The sequence below is a fragment of the Lontra canadensis genome, unplaced genomic scaffold (genome assembly GCF_010015895.1).
Source record: "Lontra canadensis isolate GAN:19392208 unplaced genomic scaffold, GSC_riverotter_1.0 scaffold14, whole genome shotgun sequence".
NCBI lineage: Eukaryota > Metazoa > Chordata > Mammalia > Carnivora > Mustelidae > Lontra > Lontra canadensis.
The window spans coordinates 21,507,650-21,516,665 of NW_022631008.1; positions in this window are offsets into that span (position 1 = coordinate 21,507,650).

Below are 9,016 nucleotides of genomic sequence, written 5' to 3' on the forward strand. Positions count from 1 at the left end.
TGTCCCTTTCTCTTTCTCTTCTCTTTCTGGAATACCTATAATGTGACTACCATTTCTCTTCATTGTACTCCATAATCTCCATAAGCTTTCTTCACTCTTTTTCATTCTTTTTTTCTCTTTTGCTCCTCTGACTGGGTAATTCCAAATGTCTATCCTGCAGCTAACTGATTCTTTCTTCTATATGATCTAGTCTACTTTTGAGACTCCACTAAATTCTTCAGTTCAGTTACTGTATTTTTCAACCATAGGCTATCTGAGGTTTTTTATGGTTACCGTTTCCTTGTGAAATTTCTCATTTTGTTCATGCATTGTTTTCCTAATTTCATTCAGTTGTCTGTGTTTTCTTGTAGTTCACTAAACTTCCTTATGAAGATTATTCTGAATTCTTTGACAGTTCATAGATCTCCGTTTGTTTAGAGTTAGAGTTTGTTTAGAGTTAGTTATTGGAACTTTACTAGTTTCCTTGGTGGTGTCATTTACCTGATTTTTCATGATCCTTTATTCCTTTTGTTGGCATCTGCACATTTGAGTAATCAGGCTCTTCTTCCAGACTTTACCAGTTTGCTCTGGCAGTGGCAGTTCACCACTCAGCTCAGTTTGGGTTTCTGGGTTTTATCTTTGGGCAAGCGGAGCCTGCTACCATGGTCTATTTAAGGGCGAGGCAACTATTCGAGCTCTGAGAACAAGGATGGGGGTTGTACCACCAGCTGATAACAACTGGATACAACTGCTGACTTGGTTCCCTACCTGAGAAACTATAGGATGGACTCCATGGTTGCCTGGATTTTCTGGTCACGCTCAATAGATAGTTAGGACTGGGTATTAGATTCAGTAGTAGACAGTACTATGAATTAGCTTCCCTACCCTCGTAGGGCAGCAGAATGGAACCCAGGGCCTATACAGCTCATTGTTTGTGAACCTGAATCAGGCCAAAGTGTACAATGAATTTGCTAGTCAGGGGAGGCCAACAGTTTTGCTCTCTATTCAAGTGCTGCTGGGCATAGGACTATTGGTGAGCTACATAGCTTCCCATGTGCTCTGGTTAGTTTCCTGGGTGAGACAGCCTAAAGGCTATATTCAGTAATGGACAGGACTACAAATTAAATTCCCTACCTGGGCACAGTGGGAGAAGCAGCTCTAATGCTGGTAATGCTCTTTGTTGACTTAACTTATGCTGACCTGCACCCCAGGGTTCCTGACCAAGCAGAGGCACTGGCTTTTCTCTGCAGATTATTGGCTCTACCCACCCACCTCTTGGCTCAAATGCTGCTGGACCATCCATCTTTCAGGAGTCTTCTCCAGCCATTCTGGTCAGATAGGGTTGGAAGACATTCCACAACAGTTGGGACTATGATTTAGTTCATCACCTGTGTGTGAGTAAACAGGGCTCTAGGGACCTAAAATCTCATTTGAGGACCTAGATCAAACATATCTGCACCCTGCTGAGTTCCCTAGTCAGAGGGCAACCCAATTTGGTTCCCTAATCAGAGAGCAAAACCTCTGGTTGAGATTACTCTTTGGGCACCATAGGTATGAACTCAGCCTGCCCAGATCCATGTCCTATTTGCTGCAAGCCCCTCCCCATTTCCCCTTCACAGTCATATTCCCATGTTGAGCACCACAGATCCCCTGAAACTCCTGGAGGTGTGAGATCCAAGTAGAGATCCCACAAAACAACCCACAATGCTGGGGAAGACCTGGTTGTCCCCACAGTGTTCTCTTCTCCCATGGAAGGACTGGAAGGCTCAACAGAGGCTCTGTTGGTGTGGTGCTGCACTGGCCTGGGGGAGGAGCACTACAGTCAGTTGTAGCCACTTCTCTTACTCTTCTGATGCAAGGTCTCTTGGTCTCTTTGGTATAGGAGATGTTTCAACTTCACCTATATATTCTAGGATGCTCTCAGTGGTAACTTGTTCTTTAATACTTGTTAGTTGTTTTTCTCGTGAGGGAAGCAAAGTCAGGAACAGTCTATGACGCCACCACCCCCACTACCCAAGCATACATTTTTTAATCTATGTCCCTTACACGGGGTGCCTGGGTAGCTGTTGGTTAAGCATCTGACTCTTGCTTTCCACTCAAGTCATGATCTCGGGGTCCCGAGATAGGGCCCTGGGTCAGGCTCCCAGCACAGAATGTGTTTGAGATTCTCTTTCCCTCTCCCTCTGCCCCTCCTCCTGAGTGCATTCTCTCTCAAATAAAATAAATAAAATCTTTTTTTTTAATCTATTTCCCTTACATTTATACTAGTTCTCAGGTATTTATGTACATTTACACTAGTTCTCAACTACTTATGAAAACAAATGTTTGAAAAGCCAGAGATTAAAGGTATCATACCTACACCAAGCACAAGGAGCACAAAAGAGCAAAGTGAGACAAAGAAAAAAAAATTTTAATGTATTAATTCAAAAAATAAAAAATAAAATGTATTAATTTGCTAAGCTATTAGATGAAATGAAAAAAAGAAGGGTTAATGTAACATCTTTCTATGAAGAAAACAAAATTACTTATATTATTTCCCTACATACCATTGAATTTATCTCTTTATTCACCAGATTGTTTGTGGTGCTTTTTTATGCATTCTTTTAAAAATAAAAATCATACTAGCTTTCATCTAAACTGGCAGTATTTTCCATTACATACAAAATTCGTCATGTTTACAGGAGAAAACCTGTGAGAGAGTCACTAACTTTAAAGACTATAGGACAAAAAAGAGATTGTTGTAGAAATTTCCTTATATTCACACTCCTAACCTTTAGGAAAAGCAAAACTACATTCATTTGAAAGAAGCATTCATATAAAAAATACTATATTCATTATATAGAATAATAAGTATATTGGTCAGAATAATCAATTCTGTGCATCAAAATTAAAATGCCAAATGTTTTCATGTTTTCATCTTATAAAATTATTTAACATCCTTCAACTTTCCTGAGACGTTCCCAAAACTATATCTACATTAGACTTCCAAATCCCTTCAAGGTATAATTTAATTAAGCTTTTTTAGTAAAGTAATTCTGTACTCTATAAATAAAATGATTTAAAAGTCTATCTTCACAGGAAAAACAAATTTGTGAAATCCAAATAAAGTCTGTAGTTTAATAGTATTATAGCAATGTGAATTTCTTACTTTGATAAATGTACCATGGTTATGTAAGATGATAGTATTAGAGGAAGCAGGGTGAACGATACACAGAACCTCTCTTTACTGTCTTTGCAAGTCCTCTGCAAATTTTAGATTATTTAAAAATAAAAGTATTTTTAAAGAAAAATCTTACTTGGAATTTCAGTATGACAGGTATTTGGAGAGAAAAACTCCTAACATTTTATATGGAACCTATTCATAAACATGCAATTAACAGACAACATGTGTTCTCAATTGACTTCTGACATTAAGACTATTTTATAGATCTAGAGACCACACTAAGGCAACAGGGTTATGACCAACATGAGCACAATATATTTGTATTCTTACTCAGACCACAACCTTTCAAAGTCTCTATAAATCAACATCTATTTTCAGTCATAGAAAATAAGGGAAGCAGTTATTTCTAGATTAAAATTCTCCTAATGAGGAAAGCATTTTTAAAAGCAGGTATTATGAAAAACTTTATTCATAGAGCAAAGCACAATATTGAGCTTACATGTATATGTTCATTATTTACATGGAAATATTCCATGTAGAACTAATATCTACCTTGACTCATGAGAATGTTGAAGTCTTTATGTTCAGCAGGCACATTATTTAATCCTTTAATAAACAGTGAAATCCCACTAACACCAAAGAGTGATGGTGTCTATACATCTGTCCAATGAAGAATCCCACTGTCAGCTCAAACCCAGCACTGAAATTATTCTTCCTGGCAAAAAGCCAAAGGAACCCATAAACCTCTTCACTTTACAACAGAGCTAAATAAGAAAATTACTCAGATGGAAATGGTGAAAATGCATAGCTGACAGCGGTGCCTTCATTGGCTCCTTCAGTGAAGTATCTGCCTTCAGCTCAGGTCATGATCCCAGGGGCCTAGGATCAAGCCCCATCTCAGGCTCCTAGCTTAGGGGAGAGTCTGCTTCTCCCTTTGCCCCTCCCCCTGCTCATGCTCCACACCATCCCTCTCCCTCTTTCTCTCTCTCTCTCTCAAATAAATAAATAAAATTTTTAAAAATTCATAGCTGAGAAAATAAAAAAAGTTCTATTGAAATAGTAGTGGACACAAATATCTTGCAGGGTACCAGAGAAAGCAAGCCATGGAATCTATAAATGACAAAGGCAACAGAGATCAAATCTTTACTTTACTCAAATCGGCAAGTAATAAAAAGCATCCTTTTACCAGGAGGGTTCTGACTCCAGCACAAATGAATGGGACAAGAGAGAACAGCATGGAAAAAAGAGGACATGGAAAGCCTAAACAACTAACAAACAGGAGAAATGGGAACCAGACCAGAAAAGAAGTAGTTTCCATGGTGAGCAGAGATACAAAATTACAGGTCATTGATGCCTCGTCAGGAGGGGCCAGGAATGAAGAGCTGAGTTCTTTGGCATACCATTCGATATTTCTGTTTAATACAATTGCACTTAAAACAATAGTATGATAATATAAAATAATATATATAATAATAATAAAGTGCAACTCACACTCCACAACATGCGTTCATTCATTCTCGATACATTTATTGTCTTAAACCTGATTTAAAGAAAATTTCCAGGTCTTCATAATTCTTCCTGGTCACCAGACCGAATGACCACACTGACAATGGCATTCATTCTGTGCCTAAAGGGGCCCAGGAGGGCAGGGTGCTATAGGTTGACCCACCATTCACCCTCCAATGCAGAATGCTACTCTATGAAACCTTGCTTCTGGGTGCTCCAAACTAAAACATCATCATTTGACTATGTTTCACATTTAAAATGAAGTAGCGGAAGTGCCTGGGTGTCTCAGTCAGTTAAGCACCAGATCTTGATTTCAGCTCTGGTCATGATTTCAGGGTTGTGGGAACACGCATGCTGGGCTCCATGCTGGGCGTGATGCCTACTCGGGATCCTCTATCTCCCTCTCTCTCTGTCCCTCCCCACCCCTTTAAAAATTTAATTAATTAAAATAAAATAAAAGTAGCAATTGTCAACAGGCTCAAAGGAGCATAAAGAAGTGTTTATTTAAAAAAATATCTGAGGGGGGCACCTGGACGGCTCAGTGGATTGAGCCTCTGTCTTTGGCTCAGGTCATGATCTCAGGATCCTGGGATCGAGCCCCGCATCGGGCCTCTGCTTGGCGGGGAGCCTGCTTCCCCCTCTCTCTCTGCCTGCCTCTCTGCCTACTTGTGATCTCTCTCTCTGTCAAATAAATAAATAAAATCTTTAAAAAAAAAAAAAAATCTGAGGAACACCTGAGTGGCTCCACCGGTTAAGCGTCTGCCTTCAGCTGAGGTCATGATCCCAAGGTCCTGGTATCAAGTCCCACATTGAGCTCTTTGCTCAACGGGGAGCCTGCTTCTCTCTCTCTCTCCTTCTGCCTGCTGCTCCCTCTGCTTGTGTTCTATCTCTCAAATAAGTAAATAAAATCTTTAAAATAAAAAATAAAAAGAATATTTGACATTTATCCATGTTAAGAACTGCTTGTTTGTTATTATTTCAGTAACACTGAAAATGTTACAGATGTTATTTTATATAAATATTTCATAATTCAAAAGAGAAAGGACTGCTGAAATTTCTAAAATGACATTTCCATACATATGTATGTGTACATAAACATTTATACGATACAAAACGTATATGTTAGCCTTTATATTTGCTGTTCCAAATCTTTTTCAGGAAATATTTCATCTTTACCTGCAATCCTCCAAAGAGGCAGCTAAAAGTACTGCATATTATCTTACTTTTAAATACTCAGTGCAGAAGTCACAAACCCTCTGCAGTATCACGCACTGAATCAGTGAAGAGACGGAATAAGGAACAACTTTCAAAACATTACAGTAATTCCACAGTTCATAAAAGTTGTATACCTTATTAAGATTTCAACATAAATAATTTAATATTAGTAAAGATACTTATTTTTTAAATCCATTAAATTATAAATGTATTACATTTATGGACTATAGTCCAATACACAGGTCTCCAGAAGTTTTGAGTATGCACTGAAATAAAATAAATGTTCATGTCATTTTCTCCTCACTTTCACAACTTCAGGTTAATTGTAAGCTTCTAAAAACAATCTAGACTTCACTTGAACTAGCTTCAAATGAGAGGTCAGCAATGAAATAAGCAAATGTTTTTAGCTAGAGGTCTGGTTTCATAGAACAAGTATAAAAACACTTACTATTTAATTCCTTGAAGCATTTTTTTCATCAAATGATTTAGTAAAGGCATTTGGCCTGCTTTCCTAAAAGGATTATAGGTGCCAAGAAAATCAAACTATAATGGAAATGGGGGATATTTTAATACGATGTGAATTCATTAGACTATTCCAGACTAAAGCTCCAACTTGCCCAAAATATCTCCACATCTTCACCTTCCCTGGGGAGGGCAGCCTCTACCGGAGGAGGCAAGTGGAAGAACAAAAGAGGTCCAAACAGTGGACTCATGAACTTTTGAAGCACAATTCACAGTTCTTCAGCGAATACTTGCTGATGGCACGTATGCCTAGCACCAGGCTACAAACACGGATGAACCAAAGGATGAGGCACCTTCCTCCTGGACTTGTCACTGAGTAGGAGAGGCAGACAACAAACCAAGTATTTGAGTCACCCGCGTGATAATGGCTAGGAAGAATGTGGGAAGGAAGAAGAATTTGAGAAAGAAGTTCTCCAACTAGGTAGAAGGTTCGAATACATTTAGGGAGATGGCGCAAGTAAGGAGAGGAATATCCATGTCCTTAAATAAAAACAGCAATGACGATGAAACCAGAAACAGCTTCTAACACAGAGAGAGCGTTCTATGCGGCCAGTTTCCCATGCATTATCCTACTGAATTTTCACAGCCCTGTGGGGGAGGGAGAGCGCAGGTTTTATTGTCCTGATTATTTTGGCCAGGAAACTGAAGCCTCAGAGAGTAAGGGCACTGGCCTAAAGTGCCACCACCCAGGCTATGAACCCTCTGTGGCTAGTCTTCACTAGGGTGAACCCAGCAGAGACCATACATCTTAACCTCACAATGAGAGGAGTTTGCTGCCTTGCTAGGCAAAAGGTGTAAGCAGAGGCCATTCCTAAGAAACACCCTAAACCCAGGATTTTCCTCCTGAAATAATCTTCAGTAAGTGTGAGAGTAGGCATCTTTCTCCTAGGACCCAAAGAAGAAAAAATCCCACGTCACATTCGTAGAGACCCCAGCAAAACAGAAGAATCTCTTACAAATGTACTTTATCAAAAGAGACCGAGTAAAATCATTTCAAAATATGATATTTATTTCATAATAACACAAAAAATTTTAGAAAAAAAGGATGGTGAGTACATTCTCTCCCTTTTAATATTTTTCAAGGAAAAATAACAAAATTAACCAGGCCAAAAGAGCATCCTGTATCTCCCATCACGTACTAAAGTGAGAACTTTTCTTTCTCCACCACTTATTCCAAAACTGCAGCATTGGATAAGATTGGTAGGCAACTGAATAACCATTGGGTTTTTCTTTTCTTCTTATAAAACTGTCATGCTGCACACATCTCAGCAACGTGTCTGTCTTCTCTATGTTGAAAGCAGGTCTATACAATAGAAATACAATGTAAAAGATGACCTCAAGTGAGGCTCTGTGGTTTGGCTATAAAAGAGGCCATGATGCTTGGCATGCAGTCCCACCCCCCACCAGAGTTCCAGCTCCCTGAGAGCTTTGCAGGACTGCAATGCAGTAAAGGGTCTCCATAAATGAAAGGAGATGGGAGAGGGGGAGGGAGAGAGGGAGGTTGCAATTTCCTTGTGTGCATTGAGCCTGAGCATTTTCTATTTCAACTAAATATGAAGAATCATGGCCTTGTTTTAAGGATTTCAGCAAAAGAAGACAGTTTAAAACCAAATGCCTGCTCTCTGCTATGGCAGTTCTATTGGCAGGCTGTAATTTGTCTGAGACAGATAATGGAAATGCAGTTATGTTTGTATAATCCATGGGCTGTTTATCAGCTAGGTAAAGCCCAAAGAAACAGGTAGCAGCAAATCTTTCTGTCGGGGGGCGGGGGGCGGGAATCTTTTGATTCTGTAAAAGGAAAAAAAAAAAAAAAAGAAAAGAAAGAAAGAAAATGCAGTTCCATTTCATTTCTTTACAGGTAATTCTGAAGCAAAGAGAAGAGGTTAAAGGAGAAAAAGAACCTGTGGGACAATAGGCATATTTCATATCATATATGGAACATGAATGTGCATTTCACAAAAAGAGAGATTTCCATTCATGTCCTGATATATCTTTAGCCCACAGTTTAGAAGCAAGTAATGTAAATGACAGCTCTACACAAATCACTTCTTTGATACTAGGATTGCAACAACCAGAACCTTCTTTTGGGGGAAAAAGGTATTGTAATCAATTCAGGCAATAATTTATTACCTTTGTTTTGTATTATTTTTATGATTTTGGGCTTTTTGGGAAGAATCAAATCCTCAGCAAAACCTCACCCTTATCTGAAAGTATTAAACAAGCATTCACTGGTTTTGTCATGAGAAATAACATACACAGATATAAATGTGATAGGCTCCTTAAGAACCATGTAAAGTAAACTCTGAAAATTGCTTCTTTATTCAGGTACCGGTATTTACTTCTGAGCTTTCATTTTCTAGGCTGCATGTTTTACTCTGAGATATAATCTTGCTTCATTTTTTCAATGTCAGTATGTCAGTCTTCGATTGAACCAACAACGATGAATATAGAGCTTATTTAGTAATAAACAGAAGGTACATGCACAGACTACAAAAACACAGTGTAAACACATTTCAGAATACAGCTGCCCGAAATTTCCATTTCAGTATATCTCGCAACCACACTGCATGCCACGGAAGAGACTAGAGTGAAATGACATCGCAGACCAGGGTTTCCCTGTGTGGTTTCTAT